The following is a 25,000-nucleotide window of genomic DNA, read 5'->3' on the forward strand; positions in this document are numbered from 1 at the left end:
TATTCAGACTCAGATGTTTTAACAAGATATATCATCTTGTTTGTTTTTGCATTACTCCATGTTTAAAAATAAAAATAAAAATAGAAGTATAGCATTAAAAATGATACGGCGCCGCCCAGCCCCCAGCGGTAGATTAATTACACTTCTGAGCATGTCAATCATTTTCTGGTGCTGTTTTTCAAGCAAATGACTTCCTGCAGGTCTTTGGTTGTGCATCGCTGATATTTGAGACCATAGTTTTAAGGACTCTGGATGTTTTGGGATCTGATTCTGTCCCCTTCCCAGAGTCCCTGTCTCTCTCTCTCTATGGCATGTTAACTCGATCTGTGTTGGCATGTGATCACACTTAATTCACTTGTAGATCTCTCTCTCTCTCACTCTCTCTCTTGGTCTCTCTCTCTCTCATTCTCTCACTCACTCTCTCTCTTGGTCTCTCTCTCTCACTCTCTCGGTCTCTCACTCTCTCTCACTCTTTCTCGGTCACTCTCACTTGGGCACTCTCTCTCTCTCTCTCTCGGTCACTCTCTCTCTCACTCTCATTCTCTCTCTTGGTCACTCTCTCTCTCACTCTCATTCTCTCTCTTGGTCACTCGCTCTCTCACTCTCTCTGTCTCTTTCACTCTCTCTCTTGGTCACTCGCTCTCACTCTCTCTCGCTCTCTCACTCACTCTCTTGGTCTCTCTCACTCTCTCTCTCTCACTCCCCCCCTCTCTCTCTCTCATTCCCTCTCTCACTCTCACTCTCTCTCACGCTCACTCTCTCTCTCTCGCTCTCTCACTCACTCTCTTGGTCTCTCTCACTCTCTCTCTCTCACTCCCTCTCTCTCTCTCTCACTCCCTCTCTCACTCGCACTCTCTCTCACGCTCACTCTCTCTCTCTCTCCCTCGGCGGCTGCGCTCTAGCAGGAGTGTGAGGGATCATGGGAGGTTTTTCCTGATTGGCCGTAGGGTAGAATGCTGAGGAGAGAATGGCTAGTTTGGGTGCATGCTGTCTGTGTGGTTGTGTGGATGTTCTCCTAATCTCACTCTCTGTCTGTCTGAATATGGCACCAGTAATCGGTTTGATAGGCCCTGGTTGTGTGTTTGGGTGGACGATGACACTGACGCTAATGCACTCACGATCCCCGTTTCTGCTCGTCTCTCCCTCTTTGACAAACACACTCTCGATTCTTAATCATTAGAGAAACCACTCCTGCATTGTTTGCCACTGAGGAAGATTCACAGACTTACATACGGCTGTCCGAATGCAGTTTATGTTTGACTGAACATCAGTGGCAGATTGCTTGTTAGTGGACTTTAGGTTTGCTTTTCTTGAACGTTTTCATGTCCTTTGTTCCCTGCTAACTCACCACTTCACCTGCCTGGTTGCACTGGGGCTTATTTTAAGCACATCTGTGTGTTGTCTCTGTAGAGCGGCTACACTGCGTATCGTTACACTCAGCCGACGGCGGTAGCGAGTCCAACAGCAGCGGCGGCAGCGGCTTACAGCGACAGGTGAGCGACAAACATTCAATGCACAGTCAACCCTGTGCAACCTCGCTCTCACATGGAGGAGGCTTTTCAGTCATAACCACATCTTGAACACTGGGGGCAGTCAAAATGACTCAAACTAAATTAGAAATTTGCACTTAAATATCAATATTCAAATTATTCTTGAACTTAAAATTTAAAATATTAGAGTAATTTCAGTTACGGTTACAGTTACCTGAGGCCACAAGAATTCTCTTCGAGCAATATATTACTAATTACTCTTGTGTGGGTTCAGTTATTTCACTTCATGGTCAGCAGAGGTGGGTAGTAACGAGTTACATTTACTTTGTTACATTTACTTGAGTAATTTTTTGGGGTAACTAATACTTTTTGGAGTATATTTAAAGATGGGTACTTTATACTCTTACTTGAGTAAATTTTTTGGGAAAAATTTGTACTTTTACGTCGTTACTGTGGGCGACGCTCCTCTCGTTACTTTATCTTAATGCAATAAATGTTATAAATGCTTCAGTTTATTCCAAACACGCCGTCTACTTTTCTCTGGGCGATGAGCGATGCCCATTCGCGAATGATTCATTCTTTTGAGTCAACTCTGTTCAAAGGCTTGATCAAACCAGTTGGCAAACGAGTGAATTGGTTCATGAATCAGTTTGCATGAGTCGTTCAGTTCCCTGCCGCACGCGCTGAGCGTCTGAAGCGGTTCACTCAGAGTTGTTACGGTTAACATCAGCAGCGTTGAAAACGGGGCGATGGAACTGCACTGAATTGAAAGCAAATCTACAAAGGCTATTATTTGCTTGCGATGGAGATCCTTATTAGATGAACGCGTGTGCTGTCTACTGTTTAACAGGTAACGTTAATAACTTGGGCTACATTCGATTACAGTACACGATACCACTGTGACATTAGTTTGTTGTACGTGTGTGGCTTATAACAGAGCGGAGTCAAGTTGAATGCAGCTTCCAAAAGACAAAAAATAGCAGACTAAAATTTTATTAATTTTAATACAATCACACCGGTGCGAGAACGTTCAGCAAGTCATATCATCAGCTGCTAAATTCAGATCTGTGATCGCTTGCTGGCGCTGAGCCAGAGACAGACGCGTTTTTACAGCGCTGCACATTATAACCAATCACACACGATTCTGTTGAGCTTATTAAAGCATTGGCCAATCAAATCAAAGGTGTTCAGATGAGTCATCGCCGGTGCTTCCTTCACTCGCTCACTGACTGAATACCTCTTTCTGGCGAATTCTCTCATCAGAAACAACAAAGTGCAGATGTGTGTACGAATCTATAATTAAAGATATTGATTTCACAGTGTTAACAGTTTCATGGATTTTAATGGGAGTTTCTGAGAGTGATTGAAATCTAGTAGAAATCTAGTTTAATAATGTCAATGTTATTTGCACTCTTTCTGAAAAATTAAAGATTAGTAGCAATATTTAGATCACATTAACTTTCAATGTTAAATTCACATTTAATATAAAGTCAGTCGTATTAAAAATATGTTATGGCATGACACCTATATCTGTTACTTAAGTACACAGACAGGGTTTTATAATAAATTACATAAATTGGAGTAAAGGCTGATGAAATATATGCATTTATACACACACATACATTAAATACATTTTATCTATATATCTAAATAAAAATAGGCTCAGTATATATGACCCAAAGTAACTATTAACTAACTACTTGAGTAGATTTTTTATCCGATACTCTTTTACTCTTACTCAAGTAACTATTCAAGACTAGTACTTTTACTTTTACTTGAGTACAGTTTTTGGGTACTCTACCCACCTCTGATGGTCAGTGTATATGTCCTTTTCTGTGCAATTAAAGTGAAATAACCGAACATAAATATAGGAGCCTAATGAAATTGCTAGGGGTGCACGATAAATATCGGCCGATAATTGATGTGCTTCTTGTTAGAGATGTTCCGATACCCTTTTTCTCTTCCCGATTCTGATACCTGGGCTCGGGTATCAGCCGATACAAAGTACTGATCCGATACCTGGGTGTGTATCTGTATATACAGCTGTATATACTACTAGCCCTGTGTAAATTGCTAGAATTATTTTAATGTTGTGCTTCAGACTTATCCCTTAATAAAAGATTAACAAATACATGGTGAACTACTGTATTTATTACAGTATTTGTATTATCTGACATGAATTTGACAGTAATATTATTTATTTTCTTAAGCCAAAAAGAACTTCAAATGCAGCAAACTAAAAAAACGTATTTTAGTTTTACAATATAACTGTATAAAAAAACTGCAAAAAATAAGTCTAGAAATATAAAAAATGATATATTAATCAGATAATCTCTTTACAACAAAACAAGTAAAAAACAAGCAAAGGTATAGGCATAATTATTATTATTAAAAGATGTATTATTATTACTACATAGAGACATAGCAAAATCTACTGTAGGCTACAACAGTAGCTTAATATATTGTCAATTTACTCACGTTAAACCAAACATTTATTTGGGCATAATGGGCTGCCATGAAGATCTTTTGAGTGTCTGTGTTTATGATATGACAGTTTTCTCAAATGAAACAGTAAATTCTCATGAAGTGACGGTTTATGAGTTCGTGTCCTCATATAGTGACACACGGCAGAGACTACAAAACAGCGAGCCCCCTTGCATCTGCGCCCATCACACACAGATATGTAGAAATTGCAGGAGTAATATTTAAATAGTATTTTGCAGTTTAATATTCACAGACAATATATTTGACTACAGTCTGGAGCCCTGCGCAGCGCTTAGACTAACACGGAAGCGACTGAACTCAGCTGCGGGTACCGAATATACTCAAACTTACTACCGGTACTACAGTGACGCTGGTATCATCACATTTTTTAATTTTCAGCACCGACTTGGTAGTGAAGTGGCATCCCTAGTTGCCGTTTTACTGTCTGGTTCGTCCAGTCTGAAATACTGCTAAACTGTGGACACACTGCTAACCACTGATCTATAATATAGAAGTGGCTTCACTGTCTGTTGGCAGTTTAGAACGCGAAGAGCGAACCAGTCATATATAGATCAGTGCTGCTAACGCGTTTACATTTCTTCTTCGCTGCTATAAACAGGGGTTGCTCGAAGAAAAACCGTGCAGCAGTTAGGCAAAGCTAGCGTTCGTAACTAGGTCTGGTTTAAGAAAATGGTATCAGATCGGTATATGGGTTCATGTACATGCCGATGGCCGAATTTGTTGTGGTATCGGTGATATTTCCGATACTAGTATCGGAATCAGAACAACTCTAGTTGTCGTCAGTAAAGTCGGTTCTCTAATCAGTGGTAAATTCCATCAGGTGCGTGATTTCACACAGAGCCGTTGTTAACTGACAAGCTGCGCAATTCCACGTTGATGATAATCATGATTAGATAACAGCTTTTTCATTTAAAAACATGAGATGCAAAGACCCGCCATAAAGTCTCAAGATAAGTTGAACTAGCATTAATTTTACTTGTCTTTCTAAACGTGGCTCTTGTGTGAGACACGAGTGCAATCGCTGTAAGGAACTAAATGATTAAAATAAAACGAAATATTTATACATAAAATTTATATGAACATAAGTAAATACATTGTCAAAAATATATGCTGTGTGTGTATTTATATATACATTATGATTAATTGCTTGACAATACTAATTTTAATATTATATTGTGCATTTATTTTATTTTACAACCAAGTCTAAATGAATATATATAAAATATATTTTTGGTGCAGTGACACAATTTTGCGTTTTGAATAATTAATGATGTCATGACGTAGTGATGTCACAACATTATTTAGCAAGACATCATCCTTCCTTTAGTAACTTTCTCTGAAAATGATTTTGCAGCATTTCTGGTTCTGAGCAGTAGTGTTTGTTTTCTGTGTTTCTCAGCTACGGTCGCATGTACGCAGCAGATCCGTACGCGGCTGCGCTAGCGGCTTCTCCAGCGGCGGCGGCGGCAGCAGCGTATGGAGTCAGTGCGATGGTAAGCTTCATCTCCGTCTGTGCGTCACGCTCTCAGATCCTCAGACGCTTTCTAACCAAACCCTTCTCTCGCAGGCCACTCTCTACAGAGGAGGATACAGCCGCTTCTCACCATATTAATACACTTCCAGATTCACCGTCTCTCTGAACCTTCAACAGCTGCTGACCTCGGAGGGAAAAATCCAATCACACTCTTGGACAAAAGAAAAGCGAAGCGCGTCTGTTACGAACGAACTTTGAATAAGGAATGCAACCATAAATCAGTACATCGAAGAACGTGTTTTTTTTTTTGTTTTTTTTTAAAGGAAACCTGACGACGTCGAACACTAAATGAAAACACATCTCTGACTGAGAAGCGAATCATTTCTTCCTCTGGCTCGTCTCTCTGCACATATGCATGCAGTAACGGCTCTAGACTGCCTCTAGTGGCCATTGAACTACATGTGCACCGAGCGTCAGGACTGCAGTGAACACATTTACGTCACCCTTCACTGTCTCACACTACAATAATCATCAATATTCTTTAAGAAATATAGACCTTCGTCTGGACCGCTCTTATCTCCGTTTTAAGGATCATCTTGAAATTGGTGGATCCCATCAGCTCTGTAAGAGAGGACGATGCTATGATCCCAAATACAGCCACGTGATGAGAGACTTCCACCGTGGTCTTCCTCTCTCTGGAAAGATCATGGATGAAAGAAACTCCAGCAGCTGTAACGATCACTGAAGCGTGACGCACACAATGGGACGACGTGTCATAATCATCCGTCTTGCTGAAAGCTTTGTGTTCTTTAAACTGTACCTCTGTTCAGACCAATTTCAAGAAGCGTACCTTTAAAATTAAATAGTCATTATATGCAAGTAAACTAGAATAGACACAAAATTTTACCAAACATTATTGTTGTTATTATTATTGCTATTATTGATTATTATCGTCATTAGTTTCTCATGGTTGTGTGTTGGACATCATCTGAACCCACACTGATAAACAAAGGCATAATGACTAAAGCAAGTATCTAAATTATGCTACAAAATATTTACAACTTTTTTTCCTTCAGATTTTGGGATTGAAGAGCCCTTCTTTTGGAATTTCGACAAGCTCTTTTATTAGCATAGTTTTATAAAATATGCAACTTTCGGTCCAAATTTCAGAACAGTGGATCAAAAGAGGTTTGTTGATTTTTAAAGCAGCAGCACACAGTATTTTTGTCTTTCATGCGGAGTGTGTCCTCTTTTCTTCAGTATATTGGTATTTTGCTTTTTGATTCCAAAGAAAAGTCAAGCATGTTCTTGATTTGTGTGTAAACGTATTTGTAATTCTATTCTTTGGTTTATTTTTGTTTTGATTTACATGAATAGGTTTTTGATATTGTTTGAAGTGGTTTGTTAATTATTTCAGAACAGCTGGACATGGATGGCAGCGTCCTCCTCCTGCGATCCAAGACCGCTCTCCGTATCTGTGAAAGAAAACACACCTGCATTTCAAGGGGTTTTTGTTTAGGTTTTTTTTTGCTAGACATCATGTCGATTCTAGGTGTAAGTGTATCTGGACCCAGGACTGAAACATTTGACCATTTTAGAGTTTCAGAATAATGTGAGGATGAGGGCCGTGTTTCATTGACACTAAGATACTGTCCTAAAGACAAACTGACCACAGTCTGAACACTAAACCAGACAGCTTTATCTTATTAGTTTTTTGTTTGAATGGTACTTGCAGTCTATGCATACACTTTCCACAGTATTATAAGAGATTGAAGTGATCTCGGCTCCTAAATTCTGACCTTCTGGCTTTTAAAGATGCTTTTGGAGAAGATTGGCTGGTTTCTCTCTTTCTGTTTCTCCTGCAGCAGGTGATCTTCTCCGTGCCGTTCTGGATCAATGGGAGCTCTTTGCTATGATTAGACTGATTTCTGGCATGACGCTCGTCTTCTGATGAGGGAGTGAGAAGGTTAAAATCCCCTCCATTCCTACAGTAAAGGGTTAAAGATGGCGTCTCTTTTATTCTCCATTCTTGCACCTTATGAATATGATACCTGTTCCACATACTCTCCTTTGGTTTCCAGTGTAACCGTGTTTTTGAGTTCAACTCTCTCTCTCTACATATTCTGATTCCATTTGTGATGTATTTGTATCTGAATGTCCATATAAACTGTTTTTTAAAAACACTCACTCGAAGGGTCTCTGATTTCAGTCGACTGTGCATTAATATTGTATATGGATGTGTAATAATTTTAATTTTGTTTTCAATTTATACAACAAAAAGTTGAGGAAACTCATATCTGCTGAAGATAAGTTGTAGATCTTTTTTAAGATGAGGCTGCTCCACTTTTTCTACAGTAAATGGTTAATGTTCTGGCAGTGTAGTAGTTAAACTTGATAATGCTAGACTGTTTTGTTTGTGTGATTTAGAGTCGGTGGATATTTCTGAAAACCCCTTAGTGTAGTGTATGAAGTCAAAACTTTAGATGAAGTAATTTTATTATCAACTCGCTTTAAAAGAGAAAATTCTCATCACACAGATTTATGGTAAAAATAAAACTTTATTTTTGAGTTCTACTGCCAAATCAATGGTTTTTACTCAACTGTGATGAATTGATTCAGACACAAACATAATCATATTTACAGTTAAAAAATAAAGTTGATTTGTACATAGTTCTGTATTTTGCTGCAACATTAGAGACTGAATGCTGATGTGGCTCTGAGAGCGAGGTTTTATCCCTCATCTGCTGATCGCGTCCCATCTTCTGTGTGAGAGCGTCTGCTTCTGGTCCAGTCTGGAGAAGAGATGCTGGCTGATGGATGATCTCGGGAAGAGAACAGGAGGATGGATGAGGTGCTACACGATCCCAAACTTTGCCAGATCGCTGAGCTCCATGTCTCCGAACGCTTCCCAGGGGCAGACCACGGTGATGTCTGTGAAAGACCAGAGACAGAAGCTTGTCAGGGTCATGTAATGTACTGAACTGACCAGAACCTGCCGGACTGTCATGTACCTGTGCCCAGACCCTCCATTCCAGGGATATCGTCTCCGAAGCCTTTCTGTCCGGGTTTGGGAGCCTTGCTCTTGAAGGTGCGAGCGGTCCTCTGCTTGAACTTTGGGGGTCCTCTCTTCTCAGCGGGTGCAGGGGCGTCCATGTCTGACTCTTACTAAAACATAAACACAACATATGTTTGCTTTAAACCAATCGTATTGAATCTGTTAATCGTTCCTGATCTGATCTCGTTCTCGATTGTTACTCATGTCTTCAAGCTGTTAATCTTCTCATTTTGGGATTTTGTTAATCCTAATCTGTTGATTGCACAACGCGAGTGTTTGTTTACCGACATCTATTCACCTCGTGTGAATAATAAGCTCTTTACATAATCTCGTCGAGATTACATGTGGCATTCTGCAGTCTGTCAGAAAAATGTGTCCGAGCTGCTGTTTTTAGTCTGTTTTGCCTAAATGTGATGAACAGGGTTATTCAGATCTTGCCCTGGAGGGTCAGTGCGGTGCAGAGTTTAGCTCCAATATCTTCTGTATCTGAAGAAGTAACGGTAAGTCAGTCTGACTCTCGGTTTGAGCCTGTAGAGAGAGTGTTTATCTCGTGTTTAAATGAATGTCATTTGATCAGTCCACTGAGCATCTGTCTGTTTCGTGGTTTCCTTCCCTCAGTAGATCATGTGTTGTGTATTAACTCATGAGAATACAGGAGAAGGCCTATGTTGCCTGACTGTGACTATAAAGAGTGTTTTCTGCGTGTGTATGTGTTTGTGTCTCAGGTGTGGTGAATCTCTTACCGTGTGCTGGAGTTTCTTCTTCTGTGTCTCTGGTCAGCTCGTGTCCAGTGTGTCTCCGGACGGACGCTTTTATAGCGCTCCTCTAATCTCCTTCAGAAACTGATCGAGGGATCTGGAGATGAACCCTGGAGTATTTTAAGCTCAGGCTTTGTGTGTCAGTGAGGACACGCGTGTGGTAACAGTCATGTTTATGAACACGTTACACATGAACACACACACGTTGCTGACCTGTGTATACAGCCTTCCTTTAAGTTAATATATGCTTTCATATTCTCAGCATGATCTTTTTATATTTTTTACTAAATTCTGGTAACACTTTATTATGTGGTGTCCTCGTTACATAAACTTACTCTTGTAATTAACAATAATTAACAATAACAATAAATTAAGCATGCAAGTAACCCTAACAATATATTGCTTGAAGTTCATTAATATTACTCGGTTCTTAAATTTATCATAACGCCACAGTAACAAAGACACATTATAATAAAGTCGAACCTAAATTCTTTACCAAATAACTAAATGAATGTATTTTATATCTAAAAATACACCAGAATTATGTTTTCGTTACATTTTGTGTTTATCAGCTCAACAGATGTGATCCTCTCTGTGAGATCCAGGCTGAAGTCTCAAAATCTAATTATGAGATGACAAACATCAAAGTTTGATTTCAACCATTCGTTTTATGATTTCAATCTTTGACATGGTCTCAGTCAGTATTAAAGATATCAAGGTTATATTTTCACAGAATGTTTTTTATCTTATGAAGCCTATGATTTTATGTAGAAAACAGTAAATGACCAGAACAGACTTTAGCTGGGTTTACACAGATGCTTGTGATCTCAGGTCAGTGTTTTCAGTCTCTTTTCTGACCGCTGTATGCTCAGTGTGAACATGATTCACTCTTCACATCTGTTTTTAGCTTTGAGCACCTTAAATCACCCACAGCTGATGTCCTGAGAAACACACACCTGATCGCCCTGATCCCACACACACACACACACACGCGCTTATAGCTGAACCGGACTAATGAAGGAATAATCCACTCTAATCCACAAACCTGATTGGCTGACAGTCATCTAGGCTCATTAACATATCCTGGAATGTTCTTGTGTGTGTGTGTGTGTGTGTGTGTGTGTTTATGTGTTTATTTGGTGCAGTCTTGTTTTAGCAGAGACACATATTCAAACACTAAATGAGTTTGTCTTTCACACACAATCAGGAATTTACATTCATGCACTTCTGAGGTCAGAATAATAAGTTGATCTAGCCGTGTTCAAACGCTCTGTTCTCAGAGGTCATTCTTGCCCATTTCATGGTGAAACCTTATTAAAGCCAAAATTTGGACCATTTTGAATAAATGTTGCATCTCATTCATTGAAATAAACACTTTTTGCTGTGTACTGTAAACACAAAATGCATCAAAGGGCTATTAAAATACATAACTGTAAAGCAATGACTAGTTGTAAGGAAAACATAAAACAAGCGATAGTTTGATGATCATTCTGATACCATCTGAAGGCAGATTTTTCTTCTGAGCTCTGATCTTTGTGACGAATATAGAAATGGACATCACTGCCATGATCATAAACACATTCAGAAACCAAAGATGAAGATGGTGTTGTGACCTCTGACCTTTCCTCTGGGTTAAATGTTGTATAACTCTATGATCTCTGAGCTGAGCATTAGCTCTATTTTAAGACTGACGTGAACCGGTTTAACTGTGTGTTAACACAACCTTACTGAGGTGACGGCAGAAGTTATGTGAGGATAGGATATAATTCTTCATCATGCTAATGAATCATAGATGACAGAAGTGATGAAGCAGCTGTAGAAAGTTAAAGATGAAAGTGAAAGTTTCTTAATATGACTAATGAAGCAGAGATCCTCTGCTTTCCTGATTCTCACTGATGAGGTTTACAACAGTGTGTTTCTGCAACAAGCTTCATGTTCAAAATGAGTTTCATTCAGGACCAAAAGCAACGTGTGTGTGTTGAGTGACACGTGATCTCCAGCGTTTGTCCGGTTCACACACAGTCCTGGGCTTCTCTGTCCGCGTCAGAGGTGTGTGATGTTTCAGTGTGTTCTCTGATGGCTGTGTCTGACTCTAAACATCATTAAATGCCAGAATTATTCTCTAGTCTTGCAGAAATACTATGGATTTTTGGGTGATTTATATAAATGTGCCTGACTCTATATTAGATCTCCTGTCTGTCACATTTACTGCACTGCAAAAAAATTATTTCTTACTTAGAATTTGGACGATAAACATTCTTGACTCAAGATGCATGTACTGAACGAGAAATATGAGTTTTCTGTTTTCTGAAAAAAATATTGACATTTTGTAAAACAAGCAAAAATATCTGCCAATGCTTTAAGAAAAATCATCTTAATTCAAAGGCTAAACAAGTTTTTTTTTTTTTTTTTTTAAACCCAACATAATTTTGACAATTTCTCAGAAAACAGGATAATATCTTAAGTCATTTTACTTGTAAATTCGTGTTGATTCAATAATTCTTATATTTACACTAGAAAACAGGACAAAAATACTAAGTAAGAAAATCCTTTTTTGCAGTGTGTGATCTCATGAGACGTTATCACTGTCAGGACGAAGTATTGTGTTGATCTGCAGAGAACAGATCCATCCTTCATCCACTCAAGTGACTGTAATCAGCTTCTTTGATATAACAGTGTGTGTAGGTGTGTGTGTGTGTGTCTGCAAGAGTTTGTGTTTGTGCATGTGTGTGTTTGTGCATGTGTGTGTTTGTGCATGTGTGTGCTATGTGTGTGTGTGTGTTTACGTATGTGCATGAGTGTGTGTTTGTGTATGCGTATGTGCGCCTGTTTGTGTTTGTGCATGTGTGTGTGTGTGTGTGTGTGTGCACTGGTATTCACAACATCATGGGGACCAAATGTACCCGACCACAAGTACAATAATACCAGTAAATCTTGACCTTGTAGGAACATACTTTTGGTCTCCATGAGGAAAACAACTTATAAATCACACAAGAATGAAGTATTTTGAGAATCTAAAAATGCCTGTAGTTCTGTGTGTAAGAGAATAGAAAAATCCATCTGTACAGTACAAAACCATTGAACCTATGGAGTGAACCCATGATAGGAAGACCAGTGTGTGTGTGTGTGTGTGTGTGATCGGTTTCTGTAAAAAAATATGTCTGGACAAAGTGAGTAGCTGAAATTCCCCGCTGAGTCTCCGCTGGTGTCAGGAAGTGTCCCAGAATGCCATGTCCTCTGGCCCAACTCTAGAAGCGGAGGAGGAACCGAGCAGGAAGTTTGGGGCGTCTCTGGGATTGTGGGATTGGCACCTTCAGCGCTCCATAAACAGACGTGGGCACAGTTCTCAGAATGATCCTCCAGTGGAATGATGCTCATGTATGAACAGTGTTCATGTGTGATGTCTTTCCCTCAGACTGAAGCTGCTCGCAGATATAAAGAGTTTATGGCTGCTGTTAAACATTGCATTTACATTTAATAATTTTGCAGAGGCTTTTATCCAATGCGATTTACAATTGGGGGATGCATAAAGCGATTATTCTTAAAGAGGCCAACAGACACAGGAAGTGCTTGTAATACCACGTTTTAGACATTGTTTAAATAATTACAAGCTAGAAAAAGAAGGAATAATAAAGAGAAAGTGTTTGTTTGTTTTTTTGGTTGTTTTTTGTTTTGTTTTTTACTATGAAGCCAAGTAGTTTCGAAAGAGCTGTGTTTTCAGCTGTCGCTTGAAATTTGTCAGGGATTCAGCACTTCGTCCAGAGGAGCATTGCAGTAGTCCAGCCTAGAAATGACAAGGACATGGACAAGAAGTTGTGCACCATGCTCCATTAGAAAGGGCCTGATCTTTCTGATGTTGTGCAATGCAAACCTGCAAGCTTGAGCAGTCTTTGCAATGTGGTCTTTGAAAGTCAGCTGGTCATCAAAGATTACACCAAGATTTCTGACCAAAGTTGATGTAGTAAATGTAGAAGATCATAGCTGGGTGGTGAAATCATGCTGTAGAGTTGGAGTGGCAGGGAAGACAAGGAGCTCAGTCAGAGCTGTAGGTGATGTTCTTTTATCCATGCCGAGATGTCCTCCATGTAGTCTGAGATCTGTGCAGCTACTGTTGGATCATCTGGTTGAAATAAAAGATAAAGCTGTGTGTCATCAGTATAACAATGGTAGGAGAAGCCATGTGCCTGTATGATAGGACCCAGTGATGTTGTGTGTATGGAGAAAAGAAGGGGTCCAAGAACTGATCCCTGAGGAACCCCAGTGACCATTTGATGTGTTTTGGATACCTCGCCTCCCGAGCCACCCTGAAAGACCTATCAGTGAGATAGGATTCAAACCAGCAAAGTGGAATCCCTGGGATGAGAGGGCAGACAGGAGGATCTGATGATTAACAGTGTCAAAAGCAGCAGATAGATCCGGCAGAATAAGAACTGATGAATTGTAATCAGCTTTTGCAATCCACAGGGTTTCCGTGACTGACATTAGTGCAGTCTCAGTTGATTGGCCACTCCTGAAACCTGACTGGTTGGCATCCAGTTTGTTGTTTTGTGAAAAAAAAACAATGATATCTGGTTGAAAACAACTTTTTTGATGGTTTTTGCTATGAAAGGAAGGAGAGAGACATGTCTGTAACTATCTATAAGAGAAATGTTTAATGTAAGTTTCTTGAGCAGTGAGTTACCCGTGCCTGCTTGAAAGCAGTGGGGAGGGAGCCTGTGAGGAGAGATGTGTTGATGATGTGTAGGAGAGATTGATTGGAGGAGGTGTGAGGGGACTGGGTCTAGAGGGCATGTTGTAGGAGGGCTGGAGAGAAGTTTTGAAACTTCTGCCTCAGTGAGGGGACAAAAGGAGAAGATGGGAGTTTTAGCAATGGATGTAGCTGGTTTGAAGTCCTGTGTGTATGGGGCTGAGAACTGACTACTTATCGTTCTGGTTATGTCTGTGAAGAATGTGGCAAAATCATCAGCTGTTACAGAAGTGGTGGGAGGTGGTCGAGGGGGACAGAGGAGAGAATTAAATGTTTTGAAGAGATTACATGTGTCTGGAGCACTCTTGATCTGGTTTTGGAAGTATAAAGATTTTGCAGGATACTACGGAGGACAGATGGGAGGGGGAAATGGAACGAAGGCTTCGTCTAAAAGTAACTGGTATAGGGGGTGAGGGCACACAGGTAACAAAATGTAGTTTAAATGTAATGAAAAAATTGTCAGAGATATGTAGGGGTTTTACCATAATGCTGTCTGCAATACAATTACGTGTGTAAATTAAGTCAAGTTAGTTGCCTGATTTGTGGTGCTTGTAGTGGTATGTCATTTCAGATAAAATTAAGCAAGGAGTGAATGGAAGTCTGTAGCATAAGGCTTGTCCGGATGAACGTTGCAGTTGCCAAAGACTAAAAGTGGACTGCCGTCCTACTGGAATTATAAAGATTGAGATGAGCTCCGTAAATTACCGGTAAATTACCACAACCTGGAGTTTTATAGGAGCTGTTACAGTGATCGTATAAGATTCAAATGAGTTATAATTGCATAGGGGAGAGTGGGTTGAGTATTTCCAGTTGTTAGAAATGAGAAGACCAGTGCCCCCACCCCGGTCAACCTGACGGAGGGTGTCAGAGAAAGAGACACTGGGGTTGCTGAGTCTTCTGCACGAATACAGGTCTCAGTCAAGCCCAAGATGCTGAGTGTGGACATTAAAGCATTTTCCAAAGACAATAGGAATGGTTTGGAAACACATGATAGAGGTGAAATTGAGTAAAGGGAAGATAATATATGGTGCGTTGCCTATTTCGTTGCTCGGTGAAGTCACTCAGGTAAACTCACAGGTCTTTACACTCATTGGTCTTCAAACAAGGAGGCTGAATGCTTCGGCTGATGCTTCCACATCAGCACACAGACATCATATAAATACACAGTCTAAGACACTAAAGTGAAAACAGCTGTGGCTGCCTTCTAATTAGCACAACCAATGGCCTATAGCAGGGCAATTCCTTCAAATCGAAACTACAGTTTGCACTTAAATGCAGGAAGGAGCAATACAAAGTACAAAGGCTCCTTCTTAGCGGAGAGCAATTATTATAATCACCAATAAGTGCTGTCAAAAATGCAAATGACAACAAAAATACAAAGTAGAAATAGGAAGAAAACTAAATATTCCTTCCTAGCAGCAAGTAATAATTTGAACAGAAAATCTGTAAACAAGTATTACTCAAAACTGTGAGGACCAGTTTGAGTTTTAGATCATCAGAGTGAGGATATTCTAGTAAAGTGATGACATTTTGGCTGGTCCTCACTCTCTGAGAGACTTTAAAGGCCTGTTTGAGGGTCCAGACATGGTTTTAAGTGTCAGGCTATAACTGGGTAAAGGGTGGATTTAGGGTAAGGAGCTAGATATTGCATTTTGTCAATGTATGTCCTCACAAAGATAGCTATACAGAGAGAGGGAAGAACACAAAGAACCACTGGGAAAGCGAGTTGAACACAATGAGATCCAGATTCACATCTGACACACACTGAGTCTGGCTGTGACATATATAGAATGTACGCACCACACTGAGAGACCATAAACTCAATGATTGAGAATAAAGAGGCTAAATGTCTGGATTCTAGAATGTAATGAGCGGTTTCTGAATGCAAGCACACTGAGAGAGACTGAGTTTGTCTTTATTTGTGTGAGCGACTGCATTGACATTTATAAACTAATGTGGATGAGACGCAGTGAATTAGTGATGTGTCCTCAGAGCGAGGTTATGAGACACAAACAGAGGCTTCTGTGATTAGTGATGAGTCATAGGATAGTTGTATCATCAGAAAAATTTTGATTGATGTTGGAGCTATGCTTAGCAGAGCAGTCATAAGTGAACAGGGAGTACAAGAGAGGACTGAGTACACATCCCTGTGGGGCACCAGTGCTGAGTATGAGTGAGGAGGATGTCTGACTGCTAGTTCTAACTGCTAGTTCTGCCGGTCAGGAAGTCCAGGACCCAGTTACATAAGTCACTGTTAAGACCCAGATCTTTCAGTTTGGCAATAAGTTTGGTAGGGATGATGGTGTTAAATGCAGAACTGTAATCAACGACCAGTATCCACACATAGGTGTCTCTTCCATTCAAGTGTTCCAGGGCAGAGTGTAGGTGATTGCAATGACTGATGTCAGTGCTACAGGGCGGTAGTCATTCAGACAGGAGACAGTTGTTTTTATGAGAACAGGGATGATGGTGGTTTGCCTGAAGCATGTGGGGATCACTGTTAGTCTCAAAGATAGCTTGAAGATATTTGTGAAGATATCTGCTAACCGGACAGTGCAGGCCCTCAAGACACGTCTGTGTATGCCATCTGGGATATAGCGCAAACTGCTCCACATGTGTTGGGGGCCAGAGCCATGATATTCTGACTCCACTCTGTCCCTAAAGTCTCTTTTGGCTGATTTGATGGTTCTTTGAAAGTCATACCTGGACTTCTTATAAGCTGTTAGATCCCCAGAGTTGAAAGCAGCAGTTCGTGCTCTGCCCACTGCTCCGGGTGTGTGTTCACAGTGTGTGTGTGTGTGTGTGTGTGTGTGTTCACTGCCGTGTGTGTGCACTTTGGATGGGTTAAATGCAGAGTACAAATTCTGAGTATGGGTCACCATCCTTGGCTGAATGTCACGTCACTTTAAAGAGCCACACAGGTGGGAAATCAAAAATTACCTGTATTACAGTGTATGATGTAGCTGTCCATCTGTGTAAACAATGTACAAAGTAATTAAACCAAAAAGTACACGATTTATAAAGTTATTGGCTTCTAAAGTAAGGAGTCGACTCTGAATCGCTGAAACGAGTCGTTATAGATTTCAAATCTTTTGCCCATCTCTATGTATGTCACTAGGAGCACTTTGCATAATAATCTCCACCTACCGTCTTGGGAGAAACTGACCTCTGACCTGCCCCCCCCCCACACACAGACGCTCTGGTTGGTGTGATAGCATCATGTCGAGGAGACAGTGTGTTTTTAATTGTAAAGGCAAATTTGTTTTATTTTCACTGCCAAAGAATGAAGATCAGAGGGTCCAATGGCTCAAATTCATTTTTACCACAATACCAGAGCAGTACAACAAATCCCTTTTGTTGTGTTCACAACATTTCACTGATGACTGCTTTTCTAATCTCGGTGAGTACAGCGGGATTTTCAAAGCGTTTGGCCATAAAAGAGGGTTCATTCCCAACTTTATTTAGACCAACGAGCATTTCCGAATCACAAAGCGAAGTATGATTATGAAGTTATGTGTTTGTTCTCTCCCGAGCGTCTTATCAGTATGTGTGCTGTCTGCGCTGATCGTCATTTACAAACACGTCATTAAAATGAAGTGTAACTCCGTGAATACTCAACGAAGAGACATGAGAGAGATATCTATAGAAAGCTTGACATGTCTACTTTAAAACTAAACAAGTGCTGCCGAAAACAGATATTCTGTGATAAAGTAATCCATATGAAAACAACGCGATGTCTGTTTTTCTCATCTCCCTTCGTTATATCTAATGTGACCACGCCCCCGCGCTGAACGAGCTGTTCAGATTCAAACTGAAGCGCGCGGCTTGAATACACCCACACAGAAGAAAAAGCAGCGAGACTGTTCAAGTTTTTTATTTTACTGTTTGCTTCGCGATGAGAGGAATAAGACATAATTCACCCCAAACAGATGCTAACGCATAGTTTACCGTGGAGGTGTGTGCGGAACAACCAATCAAACCTGACTATGTCAGTTGACCAATCAGAACACAGTATGCTACCGAAAGGTGGGGTTTAAGGAAACTGAATCTTTTGAACAGCTTCGTGCGAACTGTTTTGGGATATTTTGACAAAATGACAATGGATGGATTTAAACCTAATGTACAGAACTTATAAACAGTGATAGAAAGCTTATTATTTTCATCTTACTGGATCTTTAATCTGGCACGCACCTCACCGTTGACCCATGGTTTCTGGTTTGGAAATGTTTTAACATTAATAGATGGGACTACATCCTCTGTGCATTTGTTAATGTAGCATATCACAGAATCTGTGTTGTCTCCTGCTGCATCTTGAAACATCTGCAAGTCTGTGGATTCAAAGCAGTCCTGCAGTGTGGAGATGGCATCTTCACTCCCATTTGTTTTAGAATAACTGTGAGAATGATTAATTAATGATTAAACTCCCATGGGAGGTAGAAGTGATGCACATTAATGGAGAGTAGTTTGATCGTAGGGGAGCAGTGTGTTGATAAAACTGTAGCATCAGTGCCTCAGTGAGTGTTAATCATAAAGCACACGCCTCCACCTCTACTCTTACCAGAGTTTAGCAATCTGTCATAACTGTCAAAAACTGAGAATCCAGGCGGTGTAATGGCTGTATTGGGTACCCACGTCAGAAACGCCAGAACGCAGCAGTTACGAATGTCCCGCTGGTATGTGATTCTTGCATTAGGTTTGTCAAGTTTGTTATCCAGAGACTGTATGTTGGCTAACAAGATGGTAGGGAGAGGTGGATTAAAACTTATTTTCTGTGATCTGCATAGAATTCCAACACTTTGCCTTTCCTTCTTTCTGGAGGCCTTTTCTCCGACGGTATCTTAGGGCCGTTTCATAGTCAACGCGAGAAACGCGAGCAAGCAACGTGAGCGACGCGCTCCCTTTCATAGTCTAAACAGTTAACACAAGCTTCACGGGTGATGCGTGTATGCAATACACCGTTCACGCAACAGGGGGTAGTAGAGTCGGGTGATATTAGTAGAGTCGGGTCGCGTGATATTCAGACCACAATGGCAACTGAAGAGGAGTGTATTCTGTTGATGATTAACTATCGTATAAATGTGGATGAATGCGTATAAGTTCGCATAATTTTTCCTCTTCGCCCGCCATTGTATTCAAACCTTCTTCTTCTGTAAACACAATATACTTGAATTAATGTACAATACTTGCAATGTCGCCCCCACCGACAACGCATAGTATTGCGTGATTTGGCGCGTCGCGTATCAAAAACTTGGACGACACATTTGGCTACGCACCGACGCATAATGTAACGATGCGTAGCCTCGGGGACGCGTATAGGTACAGATGCGTTGACTATGAAACGGCCCTTAGGATGCAACAATGGGAGCGTGTAGACGCTGAAGCTGGACTTCTGAGGCGACGTTGTTTCCAAACCGAAGTTTAAATTAGATCAGATTTCCAGTAGTGTTTGTCTGTCTGAACAAAAGTATATATAAGAAGTAACATGAATAACACAAAATATCATGAAAAAGTTTTTAAAAGTTTACACGGAGCGCTTGTCTTCATATAGATTTTAAAATATTGCTTATTACCTATAAAGCCCTGAATGGTTTAGCACCTCAGTATTTGAATGAGCTCCTTTTACATCATAATCCTCCACGTCCACTACGTTCTCAAAACTCAGGTAATTTGATAATACCTAGAATATCAAAATCAACTGCGGGCGGCAGATCCTTTTCCTATTTGGTGCCTAAACTCTGGAATAACCTACCTAACATTGTCCGGGAGGCAGACACACTCTTGCAGTTTAAATCTAGATTAAAGACCCATCTCTTTAACCTGGCATACACATAACATACTAATATGCTTTTAATATCCAAATCCGTTTTTTTTTAGGGTGCATTAATTAGGTAAACCGGAACCGGGAACACTTCCCATAACACCCGATGTACTTGCTACATCATTAGAAGAATGGCATCTACGCTAATATTAGTCTGTTTCTCTCTTGTTCCGAGGTCACTGTAACCACCAGATCCAGTCTGTGTCCAGATCAGAGGGTCACTGCAGTCACCCGGATCCAGTACGTATCCAGACCAGATGGTGGATCAGCACCTAGAAAGGACCTCTACTGCCCTGAAAGACAGCGGAGACCAGGACAACTAGAGCCCAGATACAGATCCCCTGTAAAGACCTTGTCTCAGAGGACCACCAGGACAAGACCACAAGAAACATATGATTCTTCTGCACAATCTGACTTTGCTGCAGTCTGGAATTGAACTACTGGTTTCGTCTGGTCAGAGGAGAACTGACCCCAACTGAGCCTGGTTTCTCCCAAGGTTTTTTTCTCCATTCTGTCACCGATGGAGTTTCGGTTCCTTGCCGCTGTCACCTCTGGCTTGCTTAGTTGGGGTCACTTCATCTACAGTGATATCATTGACTTGATTGCAAATAAATGCACATACACTATTTAAACTGAACAGAGATGACATAACTGAATTCAATGATGAACTGCCTTTAACTATCATTCTGCATTCAAGTCATCTAACCTCATAACCTCCACAGTTACAGAGGAGATCAGACTGCAATATCCAGATTATTCATTCAGATTCTTAAACTTTTACCCACAATCCTAAACACATGCTTACAGTGGTGAAGAATAATAATAACTCATCATAATTTAACCATCTGTTCTTCAAGTGTTTTGGGTGGATACTTTACATTCAACATGTTATGATGATGATGATGATGATGAAGGTCAGTGTAAGATCAAATATGTTGCACCACATGATTTTCCCATTGAAATCTTTAATTTGATGACGCCGATGAAAGTGTGAACATCAGGAAATACTGATGAACAGAATCTGTTTGTACATGATTATACTGAATTTTATGTCATTCAAATATAACATCAGGATGATCAAACATTATTGTTCAAGGGGAATGGCACAGCACAAAGTTCAGGAATAAAGATTACCTGTGTTTTATATCCAGTTAAAAACAAATGAAACCCCAACCCCAAACCCAATCCGACGTAGATGGTAGAATTTAATGTCAATAAAAGACGCATTAAGATAGAATTTGTATTATATTAGTGTAGTGTTGATGAATAAGAAATTGCACACTGATATTATAATTAACAACAAATTATTTCAATGATTGATCATTACACCCAAAACAGAGTAAAAATCTTGTGGATATATAATAAATTCTTTGACAATACACAGTTATGCCTGTCATGCCACTAAAGTGATTTAAGATTGCATTGTATTGAATTGATATCATTGAAATCAGGTTTGTTTCACAGACTCTTGAGAACTGAAGCTCATTCTGCTGAAAACATTACAAGCTAAAAACAGTCAAGCTCTCACTGTAATTATCGGAAGTTTGCAGACATACGGCTCAGAAATACCCAAACTATCTATATGGCTGCTTTTATATAAAAAACACACACACACACACTTGCTGTGGTCTGATGGGTTTTTTGTGGTGTCTGCTGTGATGCCGGATACCAGAGCTTAGGCCACATCAGACCACTGCACCACATGAACTTTCTCTCTCTCTTATTGTCTCTCTGTCTGTCTCTCTCTCGTCTCTGAAGGCTGTGACTTACCATGTAAATGCAGCTGGAGCTCAACAGCATCAGATCTCCTTCATTAGACGTCTGTCTGTCTGTTACAGACAAATTCTCCTCATTTGCTTCTGGATGAAATTGTTGTGCAGCTCTTGCATTGGGGAAACTTGGAAATGAGCTGCAAACATAACATCCATCCACACAACACTGAAAATTATAAGGTGGACGGACAGTACTGAACACATCACAGCGTTGTCATAATTCTCTGAAGAACTTTCCATGGAGACATGTCCACTAAACAAACCCAACGGACCAAACTAAACCTAGACATGGAAATTACACAGCAGACAGGCCAGCACACACACACAGAGGTTAAGACCGGACAGGTTGTATCTCTGTAAGTTTTCATTTGTTGTCATTTCTTTCCTTGAGATTCCATTCCCATGTAGCAATAAATTCTGAGTGTGTTATTTATGAACAGCAGTTGAATCGGATTGGTCAAACACGAGTCCTGATATACATACATATGGGGCAGTTTATGTTGCTCCGCTTGTGTGTGTTTGATCCAGACAGACTGTCAGTCTTAGTGGAGATTCTACATCGACTCTTTCTAATAGTTACACCAGTAGGTGTCGACACGTGACTCTCTTTATGAGTCAATCATTTAACAGATTCATACAAAGACACTGATTCATTCAGAAGCTAACTAAATAACTGTGAGTCACTGGATCATTCATTCAACTGATTCACTCAAAAAACACTGAATCATTCAGGAAAAAACAAATGAGTCACTGAATCAGTCATTAAACCTATTGGTTCGAAAACATAATTCAGGAATGATGTGACTGACTGATTCTTATGATGCCATTTATATATTTCTTTCTCTTTGGACTGTTTCAAGCTCTTGGTGCATAAAGTTAAGACTCGTCTAGACCCCCTGAAACAGCTCTTTCTAACACGCCCCACATCTCATTGTCACTATGTGGGAAGATTTGCATAACGCCTCCCAGATTTTTGCAAAGAAAGAAGGCGTACCTTTTATTCTCGTTGTAGTATTGTTATTGCCGCCGCTGCGATGTCGTATAGACGCTGTGTGTTTGTTTGGCCTTCCAAAAGAGGACACGACTAGAAATCATGTTTATATCACATTTATAATGGGTTTTATGTTATGTCTCGTTGCTCCAGCCGGAAACGCATCACGATATGTTAAGAGTCTAAACATTTCCGTCACATGCTTGAGGTATTTGGCCAATCACAATGCACTGAATAGCTGGCCAATCAGAGCACACCTCGCTTTTCAGACATATGAGCCTTGTAAAAATCGACATGTTTGAGATGGCAGGGCATAGAGGAGAAACAATAATGTACAGTATGTGGAAAATAATGTGTTTTTTTTTTTTTTTTTTTTTTTTTTAAATTAAACCACATAAACACATTTCATTACACCAAATACACCAAATAATATTATTTTTATCAGCATCATATGACCCCTTTAAACTAATTTCTTAAAGACATAGTTCACCCAAGAATAACAATTCTATCATTGTTTATTTAGACTCTCTGTCCCTCTGTCTGTTTGTACTTCTGTCTGCCTGTCCCTCTGTCTGTCCCTCTGTCTGTCTCTCTGTCTGTCCCTCTGCCTGTCCCTCTGTCTGTCCCTCTGTCTGTCTCTCTGTCTGTCCCTCTGTCTGTCCCTCTGCCTGTCCCTCTGTCTGTCCCTCTGCCTGTCCCTCTGCCTGTCCCTCTGTCTGTCCCTCTGTCTGTCCCTCTGTCTGTCTCTCTGTCTGTCTCTCTGTCCCTCTGTCTGTCTGTACTTCTGTCTGTCTGTCCCTCTGTCTGTCTGTCTGTCTGTCTGTCTCTCAAACTCAAATTCTACCTGTCTGTCCATCTGTTCGTATGTCTGTCTGTCTGTCTGTCCTTCTGCATGTCTCTGTCTGTCTATTTCTCTTTCTGTCTATCCCTCTGTTTGCCTGTCTGTCTGTCTGTCCTTCTGTCTGTCTGTCTGTCTGTCCATATGTCTCTGTCTCTCTGTCTGTCTATCTGTCCCTCTGTCTGTCTGTCCATATGTCTGTCTGTCTGTCTTTTTCTGTCTCTCTGTCCCTCTGTCTGCCTGTACTTCTGTTTGTCTGTCTCTCTGTCTATCTATCTATCTATCTATCTATCTATCTATCTATCTATCTATCTATCTATCTATCTATCTATCTATCCTAACATGCTAATCATGCTAAAATCATACTAGCAACATGCTAGTCCCATGCTAGAAACATGATAACAGCATGCTAATCATGCTAGAAACATGCTAACAACATGCTAGTCGAATGCTAATCATGGTAGAAACATGCTAGCAACATGCTTATCATACTAAAATCATGCTAGCAACATGCTAGTCGCATGCTAGTCGTGCTAGAAACATGCTAACAACATGTTAATCATGTTAAAATCATGCTAGCAACATGCTAATCATGGTAGCAACTTGCTAGTTGCATGCTAGTCATGCTAAAATAATGCTAGCAACATGGTAGTCGCATGCTATTCATGCTAGAAACATGCTAGCAACATGCTAATCATGCTAGAAACATGTTAACAACATGTTAGTCGAATGCTAATCATGGTAGAAACATGCTAGCAACATGCTAATCATACTAAAATCATGATAACAACATGCTGGTCACATGCTAGTCATGCTAGAAACATGCTAACAAAATGCTAATCAGGCTAAAATCATGCTAGCAACATGCAAATCATGCTAACAACTTGCTAGTCGCATGTTAGTCATGCTAGAAACATGCTAATCATGCTAAAATCAATGCTAGCAACATGCTAATCATGCCAGCAACATGCTAGTCGCATGGTAGTCATGCTAGAAACATGCTAGCGACATGCTACCAATATTCTAATCATGCTAGAAACATGCTAGCAACATGCTAATCATGCTAGAAACATGCTAGCAACATACTAGTCGCATGCTAATAATGCTTAAAAAACATGCTAAAAAACATGCTAGCAACATGCTAATCATGTTAAAATAATGCTAGCAACATGCTAGTCGCATGCTAGTCATGCTAGAAACGTGCTAGTCATGCTAACAACATGTTAGCGACATGCTAGTAACTTGCTAATCATGGAAGCGGCATGGCTATTCACTCGCTAATTATGCTAACGACATGTTAGTCACATGCTAATCATGCTAGAAACATGCTAATCATGCTAGCAACATGTTGGTCACATGCTAATCATGCTAGAAACATGCTAGAGGCATGCTAGTAACTTGCTAATCATTCTAGCAACATGGCTAGTCACTTGCTAATTATGCTAGCGACATGCTAAATACCTTGTAAATCATGCAAAGTACTTGCTAGTCACTTGCTAATCATGCTAGCAACATGCTAGCAACTTTGCTAATCATGCTAATGACATGGTAG

General features: G+C 40.3%; 1 pseudogene; it reads left to right on the forward strand.

The window, feature by feature from the left end:
• The window catches only part of LOC127959417 (RNA binding protein fox-1 homolog 2-like), a 44,069-nt pseudogene extending 36,417 nt beyond the window's left edge, over window positions 1-7,652 (forward strand).
• The last annotated feature ends 17,348 nt before the right edge of the window (window positions 7,653-25,000 follow it).

Source organism: Carassius gibelio, chromosome B6 (genome assembly GCF_023724105.1).
Source record: "Carassius gibelio isolate Cgi1373 ecotype wild population from Czech Republic chromosome B6, carGib1.2-hapl.c, whole genome shotgun sequence".
Taxonomy (NCBI): domain Eukaryota; kingdom Metazoa; phylum Chordata; class Actinopteri; order Cypriniformes; family Cyprinidae; genus Carassius; species Carassius gibelio.